This window comes from Podarcis bocagei (assembly GCF_964188305.1).
Source record: "Podarcis bocagei genome assembly, chromosome: 9".
Classification (NCBI taxonomy): Eukaryota; Metazoa; Chordata; class Lepidosauria; order Squamata; family Lacertidae; genus Podarcis; species Podarcis bocagei.
Genome location: NC_138134.1, coordinates 56,836,102 through 56,859,707, shown reverse-complemented (window position 1 = coordinate 56,859,707; position 23,606 = coordinate 56,836,102). Strand labels below are relative to the sequence as shown.

Genomic DNA, 23,606 nt, shown 5'->3' with positions numbered 1-23,606 from the left:
CTCCCCCACCTCCAAACAAAGTATGTTTTTACATAAGGTTTTTGTAGGACAAGAAGTTAAATAGTTTGTGAGAAAATAATTTTAGGAATAAACCCCAATTTCACTGCTTGAGTAGCTACCCGCAAATAAAAAAAAAGTGTACAGAGCTAAATGCATCCAGATATACCTATCCTACGATTCCCCCTAACTAAGCCTGAACTTATCAATTTGCATCTGTCAGCTCATCTTCTGGGTCCCTTTCTGGCCTTCTCTCAGCTCCTTCCTTGGTTCATCTTTGCTCTTTAACAGTTTACAGTGTTCCAACTCTCTTAAAGATTTCAGTTCTTTCTTGCTTTTGCAGCTCTTCAACTCTTCATATCTCTGCCTCCATAGTTTCTCTTCTCTTCAACTAGCTACCCTATTTTCCAACTCAACTATGGGCTGTGTTCAGTGCTGTGCCAGCACGGTTCCTCTGATATAGCTGGACTTCTTCCCCACCTCCCTCTATGCACCCCAAAATCTGCTTTGCAGGATCCCCCAAACAGAAGGTTATCCAGCTTATCTACAGAAATCTGGCCGCACATTTTTAAAAAATCTACTAATTAGTAGTCATAATTAGTGTTGGGTGTTGGGTCTCCATGCCAGAATACCTGCGTTGTTTCAGAACACACTATAGCATGTTTAGAATATTTCCTGGTACTCTCTAGCCCCATCTATTGGGAATATTTCATAGCTTTGATCTAACTTGGACGCATTCCAGGTTCCGGCTTTTAATACGTGAAAGGAAGGCTCTAGGATACATAATGTTTTTTTAAAAGCCCTGCAGTGGGACTGACACTATGGTACTTTTAAAAGGTGGAATTAAAATTATGTGGACATATGACAGGTTCTCTTGAAATATTAATCATGTAGCATTACCCTCCAAATTCTGAAATCTACAATCAGTTTCGGCTAACAATATTACATGAATTCAAGAAATCTGTGTCCTCCCCCTTAATGCTTCATTAGATTTTAGGTCTTATATTTTTCCTTTTGGATGGCATGAGAAAACTGCTAACCTCACTGTGGAAATAAACCAATGCTTATTTCCACAGTTCATGGTTTTCTCTTCTATAGAACGCTGCTCTCTATTTCAGTAGATAAGCATAAATCTGTGTGGGCAGATTTGGAGGGCTGGATCCAAAGAATATGAGTAGAAGGAAACTAGCCATGGGCACTATTCTGCAAATGCTTGAACTAGGGTTTACACATTCATTCATATCGTTACAGGTCACCTCAATCTCAGCTCAGAAGTAGCAGCAAGAGATTCCGGGGGTCTTGGCACCTAACCAGACTTGTGTTTCCATTGGAAAATCAAGGCACAGTGGAGACTGGTGTCTTTAAGAAATACAGTTTATTTTACACCTTCCATGAAGCCTTTCATGGAGAGAGTGCAGAACATCACACCCCAGGTGTCTCTCTCATGGTTCCTCTCATAGCTTCAGCAATCTTGGGTCAAAAACAACAGCCAGTCATGACCTCTGGTCTCTTGGTGCAACCTCACCCAGCCAACATGCATAGAATTCTGCCTACTTCCTGCACCAGAAATCCCTGCTCCCAAAATCTGTTGTAAAATGACACTCTCTTTCCCTGAGGTGACACCATGCCCCCCTGTTACCCTGACAACGTCCCTCTGTGCCTGACAGAGCCTTCTGCCTGGTAGATGACTTCCACTGAGGGGCTAATGGGTGGCCATCAGCACCATTGTTTCTTCAATGTCTCACCATCACCATGAGGAAGTCAGCCGATGTATTCCCAGCTCTTCCTAAACTCAGGAATTTATGATTTTGCTCAAATTCTGACCCTTCACTGAATGTAGAGATTATGGAAAGACCTGGCACCCAGGAACTGATCACTGCAAATCCATAACAACACAATTGTGGTGCCCTCTTGGCCTTTTTGTATGGCCCTTGAAACTTTCCTCAAACCTTACCTCTCAATGGCCCTGCTCCACGCCCTGAGTGTTTTTGCCTGGTTGGGATTTCTCTTTGTACTCTGATAATGCCTCTTGCTTGCTTGGCGTAGGATAGAGAGGGTTGTGTAAGTACGTGTAGAAAATGTTTTTCTTATGCAGTGCTGCAGTGCTAAGTGTAAAATAGCCCTTCTGCAGACGGAAGACACATTTTTGTGTGTGAAAAGTACATCTTTAGATCCAACCCAAAATACTTAATCAATCTTGGTGTGCAGTGAATGAACACAGAACTAGTTGTAATTATCATCATCATTATTCTACAATGAGCACACGGCAGTTGATTATTGCTGGTGTCTGCTGGAGAAGAAATTAAAACATTACTGAGAAAAGCCCATGTATATAAATGCTCTTTCATGCTCTTGCAAGCATCTTTGTTGAGCCTATTATCTATTCTGGGCAGCATTTCAGAAGATCTGATGTAAACCTTCTAAAGGTATAGGCAGCCATTTATTTTAAAAATAATAATTAAGCACAGATATTTCAACAAATTTTAGGCCAGTTTTGGGGGGAAGTGATTGGGAAGGTATCTGTTTTGCTTCCCTTCAGAGTTCTTGGACCATTCCTAAATACGGCAGAGTTGGCGTGCCTCTTTGCTTAAGAACTTCTAGCCAACCCTACACAAAACAAAATAATTGCTGCATCCAAAGAGTTCAAAGGGATGTAGTTCAGCCAAGTTGTAAGCTGCATAAAGGGCTAAAGCCCTCTTACCTACCAACAGGGTACCAATCTGGACAGGGGGCCTCCCATGGCAGCTGTTTCCTTTTGAAAGGCATTCACACAGTTACCTAATTATGACAATCACTACATTGTGTGAATTGTGTCTTGGCTAGATTTCTTTGGGTTCAGTCATTCTTTCTGAGGGTGCAGAGCTACACAGGCTTCGTGAATGGAAGGGGAGGATTTGCTGAAGGAATAAGAGATAGGTGGTCTCAGTTAGTTCCTTATCAAATCTAGTGGAACCCTAAATTTTGCACACATGCAGAAATGCATGCAGAAATTGCACCCATGCATCTAAGCTCTGTAACCAGAGCTCAGTGTGCAATGCTCAACAGGCAACAAGGAAAAACATGTTGAGAAGAAACATTATAAACAGCATGGAAGAGTTCTGGAGAAGGCATAGCCTTTGGTATGTATCACCAGTAGGGATATGGCTTGTTCTGGCACCACAATTGTAGCAGCACATTGACAAAAATTGGGAACCAGTGGAGTGCTGGAAGACATCCACTTGGATGGAGCAGAATAGAGTTTTAAATTACTTCAGTTGATGTGGACATTCCCAGTCTTCCTATAAGGCTATTTTATTTTTTTAAGGTGCCTGTCTTCTTCATTTAATATCCAAGTGAAGAGAAAATCACATGATCCCTCTAAACACAACACACCATTGTTTTTCTAGTGATGCTTAAGAAGTTTGAACAGGCAGGCGCAGCTTGATGAGCAAAGGTCCCACACACTCTTACCCACAAACATTCTTGCTTTGAAGTCAATGGCATTACTCATGGGCAAACCATTCGCTGAAGAATGTGAACTCTTCTCGTGGCAATCAGCAAGGGGGCCTTTGCTTTATCCTAAGTGAAAGGTAGGAGAGAGCAGCAATAATTATGGATCTGACAGATCACAAACATATATATATGTTTTCATTATTTGCAGATGGTGAAAGTTTTTTGAGTTGGGCACAAGTTGGTAACAAATAATGGGATCTTGGTAACTGAACAGTCCTGTGTCTATCTATTGCTTACTAACAGAGAGCATCCTCTGAACCAACCTTTAAGATCCAGTGGGCACATTTGGAATTTTGAGACAGTGCTGTGCATAGGGATGTGGGAAGAATTTGACTGAGCTCACATTGAAAGGTAAAATTATGCAATTCACAGTTCCTAAAACAACACACAAACCGGAACACATCCATACTTCAAAATTCACAGATCTCCAGATTTTGCAATGCCGGTCAATAAGCATGTGCAAAAATGCATTTGCTTGGGTAAAAATGAAAAGAACATTCAAAAACGCATTGTATCAGGGAAAGTTGCTATGCAAAAATGTATACCTCGGGGAAAATTGCATACAAACATGGATATATTAGAAGAAATTTGAACTAAAATGCTGATGAATTTTCACCAGGACTTCTTTTTTTAAAAAAACAAACTAACTAATGCGGAAATATGGAAAACTGAAATGAATAGTCCCCCCCCCCCAATTGAGAGAAACAAACATTGGAAGACTCATCCAAACCTAGCTGTGGGTGACCTTCATAAAATAGCTGCTGTGGGAGGTGTGGCAAGTAAGGATGGGTGTCCAATCCTGGAATCCACTGAAAGGTGGACCTGTCTGAGGAAGCATATTCAATGTAGGAGATGCTCAGCCAGTGCAGACAAGACCAGAAGAGACACCACAGGAGGTACTTGCAGGCCCACCATGTTGGCCGGCACCCTGTGATACCATCTCTGTTTCATACTCAGTGAAGTCTAGCCATCCTACTCTTCCTCTATAGGACTCAAGAGGAAGGCTTTTAAAACATTTCTGTTCACCCAGGGATTTGATGTCTGAAATATATTGTTCCCAGCAACCCTGAATTTATTTTAGTTGTGAGGGTATGTGGCTGTTTTTAACTATTATTGCTGTTTTTAATGGGTTGTTTTTTTAAAATAAAAATGTTCTCATTGGCTTAACAATCAATCCAACTTTCTAAGGAACTCTTGGGAATTGTGGTTCCGTGAGGGGAAGAGGGATCTGCTAACAACTCTTAAGGAAGCACAGTTCCCAGGATGCATTGGGGGAAGCCATGACAGTAAAGTGCATGGTGCATCTGGTGCAGTTGTGACGACATATAAGGATGGTCCAGACAACCTCATTGTCACCCCAAACATTCTACCTCATTCAGTTCACCTTGAATCTGCACCATCTAAAAGAACAAAAGAACTAATTATATATAAGCTGGCCTTTCTTTTTTTCTTTCTTCCTTCCTTCTTTTCTTTTCTTTTCTTTTCTCTTTTCTTTTCTTTACAAGAAAAGCCATTAGGAGTCAAAGCTTCAAACTTTATCCAATTTACCATGTATCTGGAGGCTTAACCAAACCTATTATTGCATGAAAGAATGGAGAAAATTGAGAACAGGGGGCTTTGTAGATTGTTAACAAAACATGACCCATGTACACACAATTTACAGATTGCCAAATGCCAGTAAGAATTCTTTTTGTGTTTTTTAGTGTCTAATTAACTGTGTCAGGAGTTCAAAAACAATTAGGAATTCAAAAGGACAAGGGGAGAAAGGAAAAAGAGGGCATTGCCTAATTCCTCAGTACATAAATATTTCCATGTTATGCTGCAGGACTTCATCAAACTTAAAAGAGAACCATCAAGGTAGTTTTCACAATGTTTTAAAATCTTTCCCATTCCAAAGCTCTCTTGCTGTGTCTAATCAGCCTCCGCAAGCTTGATGTCGAAACCTGTTTCCTTCTGACATTTTAAATGGTATGCTTGATTTTCCATGCCATTACAATGCATTTGGTGTGAAACCCCTGTAGACTCATAGCAGTGAAGCCTCTGGCATCAATTGGCTGAGCTGCCATGAGGCCACAGAATGTTCACAAGCAGTACAAGTGCTCAAAGAACAAAGCAGTCAACAATGAAATGTTGACAATTCAGCTTCCGGTAGAAAGGGAGACTTTCTGTTTGTCTCCTTCACATGGACCCTATGGACGCACGAGCTGTGTGGGAAAGGCTAAGGACTGGAAAACTGGCTAAGAGGTGATGCCAGCAATAGAAGATCTAAATGGCAGAAGTCCTAGAGAAGAAGGCGCCTGAAAGAAATGGTCATAGTAAGCAGAGGGGTGAGTTAATGAGTGACAGGTTACAGAAATAGGAATGACATGATCCAGCACATTCACACTAAATAGCCAGCATTCTAAAGACTTTGCTGCATATTACATTAAGCTGAAATATCTTAACCTAAGTGAATTTTCTGAAAATCCAAACACTTTGTAAGGAGAACCTGGTGTCTAGAGCTTTAGCAAGTAAAATTAAATCTAAAATGGGCCTCATACCTAGAATTCACTTGCTGGGTTATGAGTTTCCAGCCACAATTCTAAACATACATTTACTAGAGATACATTCAAGCAAACATGCATATCCCTGCACTGTTAAAAAGTCCTCACTCAATTGCCTTGGAAGGAAAACAGCACTGGCAAACTCTTTTGCCTAGCATTGGATAATGTGATATTGGGAGACAGTGAGTTGTCTGCTGCCTGTATCCCCTACTAGTCTCTGTGCCTGTCCGATGCATATGTGATAGCTCATGGATCACCCAGCACCATAAAGCTGCAGAAGATGTACCAACGGTCTGACTCACTATAAGGCAGCAGCCTATGTCCCTCAGAGGAAGGCCTCTGCTGTGAAAACTCTGTGCCATGTTCCAGACTGTCACATCCCAGACATTGCAGGATATAGGATGTTTCACGGGGCAATGTCCAACAGTCTTTTCTGCATATAGTCCATCACATTTGTTCTAGCTCTAATTCATAGCTGCATGGGATTATTTGCCAAGTGGGATTGTAGTGCAGCATTATGAAGAATTAAGATTGCAGCAGGCCTAAAAATCCAGTAAGAAAAATATATATCGGAAGCAGCAAGGGTTTCATTTTTTGCTGCATTTGTTTTTCCAAATGAAGAAGACAGAGCAGTTCAAACAGCTGCTGTTAAGCTATTCCATTTCCTTTCCGTATACATTTCTGCAAAATCACAAATCATCTCTGCTGGGAGGATTTAAATTGCCACTTAATGTCTTTATTGAAGCTGGATAATATGGTATCTTGCCTTTCTTTGCCTTTCTTTGGCAGCCGTGCAGTACCCAACATGACATCAGATTAAAGAACTGGAAGTGGCTCACAGAGCATTGCTTCCGCTCTGGATAAAATCACTCTTTCTGCAATATTCATCAAGGACTCCATCTACTTCCCATTTTGGATTACAAAAGGGTCCTGCTTTTACTAATGACTAAGCCCAAATACCCAGTGGCCACGATAGGATCGCACCTGGGCCAAAGGTTCAACATTTACATTTTGTTAGGAAGTATAGATCATTTTTCATGAAATGATTTTTTTTAGACCCTGTTTGCATCAACATATGAAAAATTTGAACCCTGTGATCAGGATGCCATGCAGTGGATGTGCAGCTTCAGTTATTGAATAGATTTGATGTAAAATGTCTGATGTGTTAATTCCAGATTTGGCTCATGGGCTGCAGGATACAATCTAAATTGATGGCTTATGCACAGGATTATTAATGGGGGGAAATCATCTGTGAGGTTTTGGGGGAATTTCATCCTAGACTGCTGAGACCAGCTAAAGTTAGTTGTGTGACTAATTGGAAATTAGACAAGTGAAATGTGTGGGGGAAATCAACAAAAGTGCCTCCCCAGTGCCACAAAATATTACAGTGTTTTACAATATTCCTATCTAGGATGCTCAGAGAACTTGTTCTTTTCTGATTTCAATACTAAATTACCTTATCTGCACCTCCCTTGTGAACAGATGAGAATGTAGTTCGGATTTTGCACATCTACCAAATATCTGCCATGTTTATCATTTTTGGGAGGGAAGAAAGAAGGGGGAAATGGATTTGTGATTGATAGGCCCTTCTTGAAGAGGCTTTTCAAGGAAGAGGAAGTGGAGGATGAATCCAGCTTTCAAGGGTTGGTTATACAAGTTTCTCTGAGACATGTAGTTAGATTCTAAGAACCTGGTTAGAAGAACATGATTCTGAAATCCCATAAGACCCAAGATACACAATTCTTCTATATTCCTCTATTTAGTTTTCCGCAAAAATGTGGTGGCTGATTAGGCCTACAACTCAATGAAGTAAATCAAAGACAATGAGTTCTATACAATATTATTAAGCCTCATGCCAGGACGTATTAGAGTCAATTAAATTTGCCTCCTTTAATGTATTCTGACTACCTTTGGACAAGCCAGAGCATTTGATGAAAGTATAATTACAGCCTTTGATAACTGTAGTTGATGTTTCAATACTTTCTGGAAGTTGTCCAATTCCTTGCTCAGCCAAATAGAGAACTCTTGCCACTGAGAACTTTCCAACAAATGAGAAAAGGATAGGCTTGACTTCATTATAAGTTGCTTGAGAAGTTTCTCTCATGAAACAGGATGTTATGTTTTCTTTCAAGAAAACAGGTATGGGTCATATGACCCATATGACTAAAGGACCAAACATCTTAGGCTTAATCCACTCCAGTCAAGTCACATTCTATAGACCGATACAAAGCAGTGACTCTGCCTAACACTGGCAGTTTGTTTGTTGACTAAGCATATGTTAGACCAGTGAACTATCTAAACAACTAGCAACTACCTAAATAAAAACTTTGGCCATTTAAAAAAATAAATAAAGCTAGACTATGCATGTTCCTCTGATAACAAGCAAGAAATATCAGTTAAAGGCCTGTGCATATGCAATGTAGAAGGATGTGAGAAAAATTGCCATCTCTGTCCATTATTCAGTGCACACTCAAACACATAGCATGCAACACCATTAAGTTGGACAATGTCACTGATACAATACAGGCAAGCCACTGGAATTTGATGACACTTGGTCTTCTATCCAAGTATGCTGAAAGCACTGATTGAAACCTTAGCCCTGTAAAAACCAACCTGAGTTGAAAGAACATACATTCCTGCAGATATTGAGAACTATTTTGATCTTGTTTCAATAAAGCATACCAAAAACAACCCAATAATCCCTCCCTCACCAACACATTTTAAAAGGGCATTGGATGTCAATCTGCCCAAGGCCTGATTGAAGAGGAACGTATTTGCCTGGTGCCTATAGGTGTATCATGAAGATGCCAGGTGAACCTCCCTGGGGAGAACATTCCAGACAGGGAGTCACTGGAGAGAAGGCCTGTTCTCATGTTGACATCCTCCGGACCTCTTGTGGAGGAGGCACATGAAGAAGGGCCTCAGAAGCTGATCTCAGGGTCCAGGGAGGTTCATATGGAGAGAGGTGGCCCTTGAGGTCTGCCTTATACCTTTGGTACTCTTAGCTTAATCTTCTCAATGCTTACAGACAGTGGCTTAAGCAGAGAGTCTTTCCCTGTCATATCTGGAGATGCTGGGATCGGACCTGTCTTGGATCCTTTTCATGTTAAGTATGTGCACTACCAGGGATGCGGGTGGCGCTGTGGGTTGAACCACAGAGCCTAGGGCTTGCCGATCAGAAGGTGGGCGGTTCGAATCCCCATGACGGGGTGAGCTCCCGTTGCTCGGTCCCTGCTCCTGCCAACCTAGCAGTTCGAAAGCACGTCAAAGTGCAAGTAGATAAATATGTACTGCTCCGGCGGGAAGGTAAACAACATTTCCGTGCACTGCTCTGGTTCGCCAGAAATGGCTTAGTCATGCTGGCCACATGACCCAGAAGCTGTCTGCAGACAAACGCCGGCTCCCTCGGCCAATAAAGCGAGATGAGCGCCGCAACCCCAGAGTCGGTCACAACTGGACCTAATGGTCAGGGGTCCCTTTACCTATGTGCACTACCATATTGCTACAGAGCTTCCCAGTGAACCGCTCCTTCTTCGGGTGGGTGGGTGGAAAGGGAATAATGATTGTGCCTTGTTTGCATGCTTGGGACCTGAGCATTGAATGTGCACATCTGGCTTAGTGTACTTCCCTCTGTCCTCCCTATTTGTGGCATACTATAAATCAAGTTAATGTGGGTTCACTCTTCTTCGGTACAGGAGTTTAGGTCAGATTATCCTCAGGTCCTTTTTCAGACCCAGAATGCTATGATTTAAATGGTCCTTTCCCCCCATCCCACACCTTTTGATGGACACAGATATTAAGAGTTTGACAAAGCACTTTGAAATGAAATGAAAATCTCCTGTGGCACATATGCAATCCCCTTCAGCAGACCTTCCTTGGCTGCAGCTGCAATCATATGCTTAACCTCAGGGGTTGAAAGGTTCGGCAGCACTGGAGAAAGTTCACCTCTATCCACACAGGGGATTTCAAAGACATTTCTTGGCAGCCTGCCACCCCCAGGTGACCAACACTGAAACGTAGCAGATCTGTGTGCTTATGCAAATATTCCCAGCTTCGCTATTGGTATATATTTCTGGACTGAACTTAACTTACTCTATTTAAGCCTTTTCTGATTTCACATAACTCACAGAAAGTGGAACTTTTCTTCATTCAAATAAGAATACAGAAACACAGAAGATGTTTTCTCATTTGCTGCTGCTAGAAATTGGACTGCTCCTATGTACTCATTCATCTTCTTGAGAAATACTTCAAAACATACAACTCCCTGTCTGAAACTATTTCATTTATCTGTTATTAAGTAAATTTATATCCCATTGTTCCTCTTGAAGGAGCCCACGGAACCAAACAAATCCACTTTTTTCTAAAATAGTTAAAAATTACTGCTGCAGTTAAAAAGAGCTTCAGTTAAAAACTTTGTTTTGTCCGGAGATCTCCGGGTTGCTAAAAGCCCTTGAACTGTCATAAAGCATCTTGCTTGCTTGAATAAAGGATAAAGAAGAGCGTGCAAATCTGCAGTGACCAGCCTACTGTGCAAAGGTAAAAAATCATATATGTTGTTTGCCTCTGGCCTTGCCCACCTCTAGCATGTGTCCCCCAAAAAGGTTACACAGAAGGAAATGTGTTTCTCTTTTTTAAAATAAATAAATAAATAAATAATTTTTATTAACAGCCAATCACATCACATTATTCATATCACATTAATTCCAAATTATACAGCCAAATTTTAAATTTTGTTGAGGGTACCCATACATCAAGCTCCGCACGAGTCCAAAACAGGCATCACTTATCTTCCTGCTTTAATTAGTCAGTTCTATCCAGTTTGATCCGGATAGTCCTTTGTTACTTCCTTTCTCTTCTTGTTGTTATCGTGTATTCCTTTCTTTGCGATCTCTGATGATTTTCACAAGCAGACTGAAAACTGGTATCTCTGTGTGGGTTTTGTACTCTTCCAAAAATCATATCGATCAGGGACAGCCTCTGTTCAACGCTTCCATAAACAAAATTAATCTCCGGTCTGTCCTTTATTTTTCTCAGGCTTACCAAATAAATCAAATGAATCAGGGGGCTCTGTCAGGTCAAACTTACATTCCAACATTCCTTCTCATTCTAACGATCCTGATTCTCCTCCCCCTGTCCTTCTTTCTCCGGCAAGCCTGTCTTGGCGAGAAGCCATTTTTAAACTGCGTCATAAAAAATGTCCTCTTTCTCACCGTTCACCAGTCTTCTCTCCTGTTGTAATCCATCCCACACAGTCTTAGAATCCTGCTTATGATTAATAAAAACGCGACAATCTTGTTTCTATCTGGGGTGAAGGATTATTAATATTAATATCACATCGTGCAAAGAAAAAAAGAGTTTTTTCCTCCACCCCCCCCCTTCGTTCCAAACATACAGTCTCCTTGTGGTGATTCATCAGAAGATTTACTTATCCATCCGTCACTCCTGGTCACAGAGATCCATTAATCAGCGGTCTTATCTGTCGAGCGTTACTTGATGTATGTGCTTCAGCTTTGTTTCCAATCATATATTTCCAATTATAATTCCGAGCTGAAGCAACCAGCACGCGCTAATTGGAATCGGCGTCAGGAAGATCTGACTTCATCGAGGGCTTGTGCCAAGTGTTCGGCACCCCCATCTCTCGGATCAGGGGGTGCATTGTGAACACCGCTGGCAGGGCAGTGCTCCCCCATATCCAGGGGGAGTAGGAAGGCTGCATACTTCCCATAGCAGCCCCTTAATTACCTCGTATGGGTCAGAGAGATGTTATTGTCGGCCATCTTCCAATGCGCCACCTGGTGGCCCCCCGAAGGAAATGTGTCTCTCAAGGCTAAGAAAGGGACTGCAGTTTGTTAAGTGTGCTGAGAGTTGTTATGAGAACCTTATTGCTTTCCCAGAGCTAAAATCCTCAGAATTATTTAACAACCAGTCCCTCTTCCCAGAGAACTCTGGGAATTGTCGCTCTGTAATGGGGACGGGGGTCTCCTAACAATTCTCAGCACCCTTCACAAATGTGGGTGGTGCTGTGGTCTAAACCACAGAGCCTAGGGCTTGCTGATCAGAAGGTCAGCGGTTTGAATCCCCACAACGGGGTGAGCTCCCGTTGCTCGGTCCCTGCTCCTGCCGACCTAGCAGTTCGAAAGCACATCAAAGTGCAAGTAGATAAATAGGTACCGCTCCGGCGGGAAGGTAAATGGCGTTTCCATGCGCTGCTCTGGTTCACCAGAAGCGGCTTAGTCATGCTGGTCACATGACCAGGAAGCTGTACATCGGCTCCCTCGGCCAATAAAGTGAGATGAGCGCTGGAACCCCAGAGTTGTCTGCGACTGGACCTAATGGTCAGGGGTCCCTTTACCTTTACCTAATGGGGACAGGGGTCTCCTAACAACTTTCAGCACCCTTCACAAACAAGATACTTTAGTGGAAGCCATGACTGCACAAAGTAGTACGATACTGCTTTAATGTATAGTGCAGGTGGGACCAGAGCTTACACTGGTTACTGATCATTTTCTTTGGACTCAGTCTGTCTTTGTCAGGCTAAGCAAAACAAAAAGAGAGAGGCTGGGATGACCTCACAGAAATTGGAGTTGTTAACCTTAAATTAAGTGCTAATGTACAGGGATCCCTTATTGTATTTCTTGATTGCTGACATGAGCGAGCTGCAGAGAGCGACAGCAGACCCCGTCCCCTGAGCAAGGACAATGCCCATCTTACTCACAACTTGGCAAGGAAAAGGGATGTTTAAATGGTTGAAAGGAGTGCAATATGTTTCCTTTGGTTTCATTTACAGTTGGCTGCGTGCGGTCGTAGGACTGCATGCCGCAGTTATGTGGTCAGTGATACTCTGCGTTTCCACCGCAACAGACCCCATGAATCTATCCAGGTACTCTGTCTCTGACGTGGAGGGTAAGTCTGCTCAGCCTCGCTCTGTTCACTTTCTGCAGCATTTCAGACATGAAATGCCCTTGCTGTCAGTAAGAGATCAAGCTCGTTACACACAGTCCTTGCAGTGATTCTCCCTCTTTGTTGCTGGAGAATTATTTACATAAAAAATTATGTTTCACATGGGCTATAGCTTTGGGACATTGGAAAAATCTTTCAGTATCACTCGGAACATGAAACCAAACCATCTGTTAGGAAGCTTCAGATCATTCAGCCTAATGAATTATCTATGGAGTCTAACCATCCCCAGTTAATTAAAATGATCACTTTTAACTAAAAATCCATTCTCCCCTTCGTAGCCATGAATGAATGAATGAATGAATCTTTATTTGCATCAGCCACCAGCCATAACAATAAAACAAAATGCAGTATACAGGAGGATAAAGGTAAAAAGTTAATTATATAAAATGCATTTTGGGGGTTTGGATCAATAGTCAAATAATGGATCTAATTCTATATGCCCCGGTTAAAAACCTTGCAACTTTTGCTGTCACCTGTTCATCTTGATCTGCCAAGAAAAAGGACACTGTTAGCAGTGGTTGGGAGACCCAGAATGGACAATAAATGATAAATGGTTAAATGATAACCATTTAAATTAGTCTATTTGCAACCATTTGTTTGGAATAAACTGTTGGCTACATTAGACACCCAGCACTGTTAATCAATAGATGTTTCCGTTGCTTCTGTGAATTTATACGTAGGAATAAAATTGCATATGCCTCTGGTTCCCAAACTTCGCCTCCCCCCCCAAAAAAAAATGACTTGAAAGTTGTTCTGGGTATTAGTGGACCATTTAAAGTTTTATTTTAAAAAAAATCTGCCTCTTGTAGCAATTGTAATGCCCTGTGCTAGATGCTATATGATTTTCAGTCGAAGTTTTTATTGCTTCTGTTATTGCTTCTGTTTTATTGTATTACGATTTGAATTCCATAAAATTCAGATTGAAAGTGTTCTTCACAAACACACTGCTTATGGACCACGGGTGGTCTGCAGACCACAGTGCTGGAGACACACACACACACACACACACACACACACACACACACACACACCAGCATATGTTATATTATTTATATGTTTGTGCTCTTTCTGTGAATTTACACAGAGGGATAAAATAAATAGCATAGCAGAAAATATAATTAGCCAAGCAATCAATCATTCTTAAGCTTCATTATGAATTTTCCACTTCATATATTTATGGAAACCATCATCTGTTTCTTTGAATGTGTTCATCATTCATGTTTATTAGCCAAATAGCCAGTGAAGCTGAGTTTCGGAATGTTTTTGTGTGTGCGAAATGTTTACTTCAAACCATTTGCTCCTTGTTACTTGTGTTTTGTCCAACACTATTGTTCCTGGTCCTTTGGAGGGTGATTGGCATATTTTAAACAGAAGACTAATGAATAGGAAATACTTCTTGCATTAATGTTTAGGCAAATAGTTTCGATAATATTCCTGAACCATAAGGAGTGGATGTTTCATGCATAGCTAGAAAGTTTTCTAAATACTTACCAAGGCCACAGCCCTGTGTCTAATTACACATTGTTATTTCAGTGGACTGAATAATGGACAACAGAACTGAGATGCCACCAGAGTCCAAAATGAAGAAGAATGCAACAAAATGTTTGTGGTTCTCTTCATGGTGACCGTCTCCAGAAAAGACCCAGGGCATTTCCAGAAACCAGTATGTTTCACCTTGATACTGGAGATCCAGGCCCTGCGGACTTCAGTATTATTAATTAATTAAATTTGTATATATACTGCCCTGCATCCCAGGATGGTTCACAGTAGGGCTGGGAGATATATTGATATATCGTCCAAAACCGTTTCGTGATAGCAGTTTCATCATTTTTGACTTGGCAATATATCATGAATCATGATGTGTTTTTTGTGTGCTATGCAAAAAAATCAAGATGTGGGGAAAACGGTGAAACCAGCCAATGCCTCTACACAGCTCCATCCTTATTTCAGACACCGTGCTATACCAGCATGTAACAATGTTTAGTTGGTTATGTATCACAATGTTGAAAACCAGGTGCTGCCCAGCCCTAGTTCACAACAGACCAAAAAAGACACACACATCGTGCCCTGGTGTTGGCTAGAGTCAGTCTTGCTTGTATACTCAGGACTAAGTTGATTTGCATAGCTATAATCCATGAAGGAATTTTACAAGCTTGCATTAGCTAGCAGCTTTGGGATGTTTCCAGCTTTATCTGTAGAATGATATAGGCTGCTTTTGTGTGTGCGGTTCATACATCCATGCATTTATTTTGTTTAATTATTTCATTAAATTTACATACCATGTGATTGGAAAAAAACAAAAAACCCCAGGGTGGTCTACAAAAAGGTAAAAACAAGAAAATCAAGGGGGGGGAATACAATACTTTAAAATATACATTTGCAGCACCTAGATAGCTTAAGCACCTGAGGTATTTCCATCAAGTTCCTCCAGCCCACAAATTCCACAGAAATGGTTGAGCTAAATTCTTCCTGGGCTGACGACCGTACTTGTCTTGACTTCTAGGAACATGTGCTGGCCCCCATACTGGGCAGCATATATGGAAGTGTTTGTGTATGGTCATGAGGGGACCCCCAGCAACTCACTGTGAATGTGCATATACATTTTACTTTTTCGAATAGCTCAGTTGGTAGCACACAAGACTCTTCATCTTAAGATTGTGGGTTTGAGCCCCATGTTGGGCAAAAAGATCCCATCCAACTCACTGATTCTATGATTCTGCGAAATGTGTACAGTCTAAAATAGTCTCTGGAAAGAAACTGAACATTGGGCGGAAGCGAGATGTCAAGTAGAGACCTAGAAAATCCTGTTGGCCCTAAAAAATGTGGAAAACTCAAGCCTTTTTAGTTATTATTTTAAAGTTCCATATGGTGAATGCACACAATCCCTATTATCAGTTCTTAAATGAATCTTGTCCATAGGGATTAAGTATAACTGGTATAATTTTGCTTATTTTGCTGTATAATTTCAGATATCATAGGCTTTACTGTGTGAGTAATTGCCTAGGAAGAATTACTGATAGAGTTTGGCCAGAGAAGTATGAAGGTGGGCACATCTCCTTGAATTAGCTATTCCGAAGTGAACTGGTGTGGTGTGTTAGATTTTTGCCAGGGAGACTTGGGTTCATATCCACACTGAGCCATGAAGCCCACTGGGTGACCATGGGGAAAATAGCCTACGCTATCCCACAAGGTTGCTGAAAACAAAATAAGCTCCACATAAGCCACCCTGAGCTCCTTCAAGAAAGGGTAGGTTAGCAATGGGATAAATAAAGGAGAAGATGTCCTTGTCCCTCAACTTCTCTTTAAACTCTTGTGAATTTAACAATTTTGTACACTCCAAATACTGCAAGCTTTCTCTCTCTCTCATAATCCAGAATAATTACTGGTTTTAGTAAGAGGATGGCTTGATTAAGTGCATTTTGAGACATGTTTATTCCTTCTGCTCCTTTTCATGTTTTATACATTATGGATGCTTGTGGTATTGTTTCCCTGTGATGTTCTGTTGAAAGAATACTGTGGAATCTAGCTGTGTGCCATCAATTTCATTTTCTCCCCAGACAGGCATGGTGTCTGACAAACAATTCTGGTTTGGGTGAGATGAATCTTAGTGGGTCTTGGATTTCTCCTGCTGCATGCACAGGTGGCCGACACATTTGATGAAAAGTGTCCAGCCACAAGGCTGGGTTCAATTAAGAACCTCAGAAAGCCATGGGGTCTCACACTGTAGATCAAGTCACCTACCAGAGTGCTCGCCAAGCTGAGTGCTGATATGTGCTAACCACAATACCAAAGGTAATCCTTGACAACCACAGTGGTTATTATACCTTGTTCACGTCTGTGGGCATGGAGCAGAGTTAGACTCCCTCTATGCGGCCTGTTGAAATCAAGGCCCTCTGTGGAGTCCTTTGTGTTTTCTTAGGGTTGCGAGAATTTACCACCCAAAGAGATGAAGGAAGATATGCCTGGACTCTTCAGTTTGAGGAACAATGCAGAGATGTGTGGCTTCATGGCAAAACAAAACAAAACCCAATTAAAAGGTGTGGCTTAGGAAACTATGGCTGCAACCCTAAATACACTTATCTGGGAGTAAGGTAGGGTAAAGGACCCCTGGACGGTTAAGTCCAATCAAAGGCGACTATGGGGTTGTGGCACTCATCTCGCTTTCAGGCCAAGGGAGCTGGCGTTTGTCCACAGACAGCTTTCCAGGTCATGTGGCCAGCATGACTAAACCGCTTCTGGCACAACAGAACACCATGACGGAAGCCAGAGCACACGGAAACACCGTTTACCTTCCCACCACAGTGGGAATAAGTAAGACCCTTTGAACACAGTGGGATTTACTTCTGAGCAGGCGTTCACCGTATTGCACTGTCATATGGCTATTTAATATTTTCCAGTAGAGCAAACCACAGAAACAAAGGCAAAAAAAAATGACCCCTGTTTCCTCCAATGCAATTTCCAAAACCAGGGTAATTATATTTTCTGAGTCATTTGCCTTTATTGTTCCTTAAAAACTCATCACCTCATCCGGCCTAGAACCACCACTTTTCTGCCGCCCAGAAAAGAACAAGGAATTAAGTTATGTCTGTGGATTTGCAGCCATGTTGGAGGGCCTCTTATTACAGCTGGAAGCCTATTGTCATTGTGTGGATTCATCACAGCTGTTTGTGGTGCAGAACAAGCCTCCATTCAAATTTCATCCTTGAATGCTTGCCCCTTGCAAATCCAACGTACTATGATGTGTAGCGACATGCTCCCTAAACCTTTTTTCCATGCTTTATTTGACTATGAGCCTGCGGGCAGGGCCCTGTCTGGTTTATTCATCTATACTATTTAATTAGTAGATGCTTGAGGTGCTATTAATATATGGTATCCTGGATACCCCTTTGTGAATGTTACAATGAATACATTTTTCCTAGGTTCACCTATGGATGAGGGTGAAATTTTGTTTGGTCCACATTTTTATGTGAATCTGCCTATTTCACACCTCCCAAAATGATATGTTAATGAAAACACTGTTTCTTTTGAAATCCGCCCTTCTCTGAATTTTGTGATGCAGTTCACCAACCATATAATGTATACAAAATGCATGTGTTATGAGAAAAGGAACACAAAAATGCATTTGATATTAGTGAAAATAACATCAGAATTGCTTTACATTTGGAGAAATTGCTTGCAGAATTGTGCACATTAGGCAAAATCCCACACAAAATGTGTACGAGGAGAAAACATTTCATTTCATTTCACTTTTGATTTGTATACCTTCTTCCTATTTTACAATACCCAAGGCGGTTTACAAGCTGAAGAAACAATCCATTAGAATAGTATAGAATAATATTAAATACCAGCTTATAAAAATTAAACAGAAATCTGCTCTTAACAATTATAATAAATAATTTCTAAACTATAATCAATAAAAACAACGGGAAGTCGCAGTGCATAAAATAATGCAATACAAATTGAGCAGCAGAGACTGGAGGGTGGGGCAAGGCAGGTGGAAGGAGGCCTTGCCTGATGAAGTCTCTCCCCTCACAGCTCTTCCTCCAGGCACTGCTCCCTTATGAGGACTCCCAGGGCTGGAGGGTGGGGCAAGGCAGGCATTAAAAAGCATCCATTAAAACATCCATTAAAATGTTGATAAACTCCCATGAGAGCTTTAAAACAAACAGCAACCTCAGTGTTCCTAATTCCTGATGTGGTAACATGCCGAATGGTAATTAAGATTGGAAAAATGAGAAACCGATAAAAACCAAAACTGAACACCCTCATCTTACCTAGTTTTTATTATACACTTGTACCTTGGTTGTCGAATGCCTTGGTACAGTAGTACCTCGCAAGACGAATGCCTCGCAAGACAAAAAACTCGCTACACAAAAGGGTTTTTGGTTTTTTGAGTTGCTTCGCAAGACGATTTTCCCTATGGGCTTGCTTCGCAAGATGGAAACGTCTTGCAAGTTTGTTTCCTTTTTCTTAACACCGTTAATACAGTTGCGACTTGACTTCGAGGAGCAACTCATAGAACGCAGTGTGGTAGCCTTTTTTGAGGTTTTTAAAGACTTTGGTGATTTTTGAAGCTTTTCCAAAACTTTCCCGACACCATGCTTCGCAAGACGAAAAAAATCACAAGACGACAAAACTCGCAGAACGAATTAATTTCGTCTTGCGAGGCACCACTGTACTTGTACGTTTTGGCTCCCAAACGATCGAAACCCAGAATTGAGTGTTCCAGTTTTTGAACATTTTTTTTTTAAGCCGAACATCCGATGAGGTTTCCACTATTGTTTCCAGCACGCCTGCGCAATTGGAAGCCACGGCTTGGTTTCTGAATGTTTCGGAAGTCGAAAGGACTTCCGGAACGCATTCTGTTCGAAAACCAAGGTATGACTGTATTGGCTTCTTACTTTTTATCCTTTTTGGTTTATTATTTTCTTAGTATTTAAGGTTTTCAAAGTCCTACTCAAAAAAGAGCTACTGAAATTATTATACACAGTAACTTATGTTCGTTAATGTCAGTGTGTCTGAGTAGAATTTAATTGACCATAACTTCATTTTTAGTGGAGTTGGGTTGACAGAAACAATATGACTTTGTGCGCGCGCGCGCACACACACACACACACACACACACACACATATATCATTAGCAGTACAGCCCTATGAGTGTTTCCTCATATCATTCCTGACCATTGACCATGCTAGTTGGGGCTAATGGAAGCTGGAGTCATCTGGAGGACCACTGGTTAGCCACTCTGATCTTGAGTTTCTACATAAAAAGATGTCTAGAATTAAAAACAAGATGAATAACCTATTTTAATTTATTTATTATATTTATACCTCCACTCCACACCATAGAACTCACAGGCTCCCAAAGCCATGAACAGCATATTAACAGAAAAGAAACAATATAAGTACAATAAATAAATCAAAACAATATAAAACAATGCAATCATCAGATATCCACAAATAATATTTGTGAGCTGTATTCATGCAATTACCACCCACCCACATCTCCCCAGCATTTCACCTGCCTCTTGGAGGCCATATTAACTCAAAACTCCCTCACCTCTGGCTGCTCCAAACTCTCACCTAGGAGCAAGCCCATCTACAACCACATGGGGCTTTGCCCTCGCCCTCATCACATTCTGAAGAGGCAACTCGAAGGTCAGACACTCCTTTAGTGTCGCCACACTGAGGCTAGATGTTGCACTTCTTCCTCAACTTGTATCACCTCAAGCCCAATACTTTTCAGATGATGTATGTCAACAGATGTGAATCAGCCTTATAGCCCAGTCCTTGATCCAGAATTATGTTTGCAGACCTATGCTATTCTGCCACGTGTACTAGAATCTTTGGAAGTGGTTGAGTGCTATCATTTGACAAGTGGAGAGGGAGAGGGGACAGGGAGGTTGACGCAATGCAAACACTCTAGCAGGAGCTCCAGATTGACTTCACCAGTGCATTTGCACTGCACAACCTCTCTGCCACCTCTCTCTTCTCCCTCCTGATAAGCAACAGTGACCCACCTGCTGGGAAGCTAGCCCCACTCAGCGAGCCACTTCTGATGCTGCACATGCTAAAGACCCAGAAATGCTTTTCCTCAGCAAAGCTCATGCATTGTGTGTTTTCAGGTCATAGCCCTTGGACCAGCAATCAAGCTGGAACTATCTTGAGATACTTTATAAACACTTTTAAAGCCTTTGTTATACCATTTTAGTGACCCAACCAACTCTATGATACAGATATTTTGGACAAATATTTGTTCAGTTTAGTCTGAGGACAATGCAGCAGCAAAAGTACCCCCACTCCCCAAAAGAAACACCTATCCTCATAGGGGAAAAGCCCCACACCCTTGGCATTCCTTTAAATGCATTTAGAAAAAGAGAAAAGAAAATGAACTCACACTTTGACTAGGTTTAGGCAAACTTTCTGTTTAAAGGCCCCAGACTGCATGTCCATTATATGCATCCAAGTCTTTATTATGTTCTGCTGCTGTAACAGGAAAAACACAACACAACATGTCAAGAGAAGCTAAGCCTTTCTCCCTCCGTGTAAACACTTTCACACTATCCTGTTACATTTCTACGAGAATGTTATTACACGAATGTCAATGATTTCCTTTTTGTTTCCTAAGGTAAACACACAGCTGCCTTAGCAATTTTAAGTGCTCTTGGGAGTTATTGTGATGAGTCCTCCTGGAAAAAAGAAAAGCAGAAGACCAGCATCTCAGCTGTTGGAAATTTGCATCCTTAATACTGATGTCAACAGAACAAACCTGATATACACCAGCTAAGGTCCTGGACCAAGTTTCTTAACATGTAATGAACTTGTTTAATTTGTAGAGCCATTTTTAGAAAACTATCTCAGATGGCCTTACGACTTGCCTTTCTACAATTTTCAAACAAAGCACTATTGTAGAACGCCTTCCCAAGTGAATATTCTTGCATCAGTTTTTCAAAAGGTAGGCAGGCAAAAAAAAAAAAACACCTGAGGATGTGCATCTTTGTAATGCTGGTTCAGTATAAAGCTTGCTCATTAGGAGTCCACATGAAGCATTCATGTAGTGAAAAGCTTCTAGTGACTGTATGAACTAATATGGCCTGCACTCCCTGGGGGGAAAAAGCCCATTCCAGTCTGCTTCCTTGTTCTGGGCTGCTACTTCTTGAAGCCAGACATTTCTAAAGAGTGCAGAGCTTATGGGCCAACAAACAGACAGTACTGAAAAAGAGCTAGAAGGGTGCCGCTTGTGTGTGACTATAGCCACTAAGAGCTATTACAGTCACTCAGAGGCTTCTAGCCACATGGAGGATGTAACTATTTAGGGCTCCTGTGTCAATTGGGTTTTAGAGTTATGCCTGAAACTCGTGTTTCAGAAAGCTTCTAAGACTTTCTTTTTGAATCCATATATCTCAAATTTGTCATTGACTTTTATGGCATATGCATCCTGAGCTACTTCCCCACAAGTATTTGTAAAACGCAGTCAGGGAAATATAATGGCAGATGCAGCCCTGAATAGCTCCATTGATTCCAACGGGATTTCTCCAGAAAAAGTGATTTGAAGACAGTGGTCCAAGATCCATCATTTGTAATGCAACTTCCCTGCTACCAAGTACAGACAAAAATGTTAATGATTTGTGCAGAAAATGTCAAACTGGTGTGATAGATAGCTGGGACTCCTAGAGTTCTATCTGCAGCACCTTGGACAATGGAGGAAAAGAAAGTTACTGTGTATAGTTGTCAGGTGTGAAATTTTATTTAGCTATTTTACAAAGTTCTCTGACACCTCCTGAGATTCAGAAGCTTGACATCTGTTTTGGTTCCTCGATGGAGTGTTGATTTAGCAGACTAACAAAAGATTAAAAAGGGGAGGGCGAACACATTCTGAAGAATACGTTGGTTACTGGAATTGTAGACACACTTGCTTATGGGAGCAGGAAATATGATGATATGATTTCCAGACAAATAGGGTCATCAACCACAGGTGAGGGTTGGGCTTTGGGAAACGAGGCTGGACTTTTGAGACTGTGCAGAATCTTCTGCTTGCATGTGCACTACAGGGGGAAAATTGCTCTTCTCTGGACAGGTTCCTTAACAGATGTGCCTTAGTACATCATCTGCACTACTGAGAAACCAAAATACATCTGGCGATTTAAACATCTTTATATAGTTGCATGATTTATTCAGAAAGTATGGCTGAAGCTGTAGAAAGCTGAAGAATTCCATGTAAATAACTCGACAAGAATCTCAACAGAGATAATAACCCATGAAACTGAAAATTAGACAAAAGTGCTGTTGTTTGCTACAGAAATATTTTAAGGTCATTACATATAACGCAGCCTCCTATTTACATTCTGCTATTTTGGTATTTCCCTTACAGTCAAGGGATTTGAATAAACCTGCAGTCTCTGTGGGTTATAGTTATGTACTGTTTTATACATACTAGAGAACTATAAGCCTGCAGGCTGAGATAACTGCACAATAAACATATATTTTATGAAATAATACCTTTAACATATGTTAGTTGAGAGAGAGAGAGAGAAATCTATTCTTCCATGTAGATTTTAACCTAAGCCACTACCCATATAAATGTTGTAGAAAATGGCTTTTCACAGGGGTGAGATGGAGGGTTCAGGTTGCCCGCACTTTTGTACCAACTGTGCATTGTTGTTGTTGTCTAGTTGTTTAGTTGTTTAGTCATGTCCAACTCTTTGGGACCCCATGGACCAGAGCACGCCAGGCACTCTCGTCTTCCACTGCCTCCCACAGTTTGGTCAAGCTCATGTTGGTAGCTTCGAGAACACTGTCCAGCCATCTCATCGTCTGTCGGCCCCTTCTCCTTGTGCCCTCAATCTTTTCCAACATCAGGGTCTTTTCCAGGGTCTTTTCTCTTCTCATGAGGTGGCCAAAGTATTGGAGCCTCAGCTTCAGGATCTGTCCTTCCAGTGAGCACTCAGGACTAATTTCCTTCAGAATGGATAGGTTTGATCTTCTTGCAGTCCAAGGGACTCTCAAGAGTCTCCTCCAGCACCATCATTCAAAAGCATCAATTCTTCAGCAATCAGCCTTCTTTATGGTCCAGCTCTCACTTCCATACATCACTGCTGGGAAAACCATAGCTTT

At 41.4% G+C, this 23,606-nt stretch overlaps 2 long non-coding RNA genes across 2 annotated transcripts in view; one reads left to right on the top strand and one right to left on the bottom strand.

Moving 5' to 3' along the window:
• LOC308594794 overlaps nt 1–5,347 on the top strand; it is a 31,615-nt gene extending 26,268 nt beyond the window's left edge. The window contains exon 3 of the long non-coding RNA XR_014011619.1: nt 5,193–5,347. This is a non-coding gene — a long non-coding RNA (uncharacterized lncRNA). The remainder of the gene's footprint in view (nt 1–5,192) is intronic.
• On the bottom strand, nt 1,308–21,054 carry LOC308594793. The gene is made up of 3 exons (XR_014011618.1): nt 20,890–21,054; nt 3,448–3,555; nt 1,308–1,467 (listed from the first exon to the last, which is right to left on the bottom strand). It is a non-coding gene; the product is annotated as an uncharacterized lncRNA (long non-coding RNA).
• Between the last annotated feature and the right edge of the window lie 2,552 nt (nt 21,055–23,606).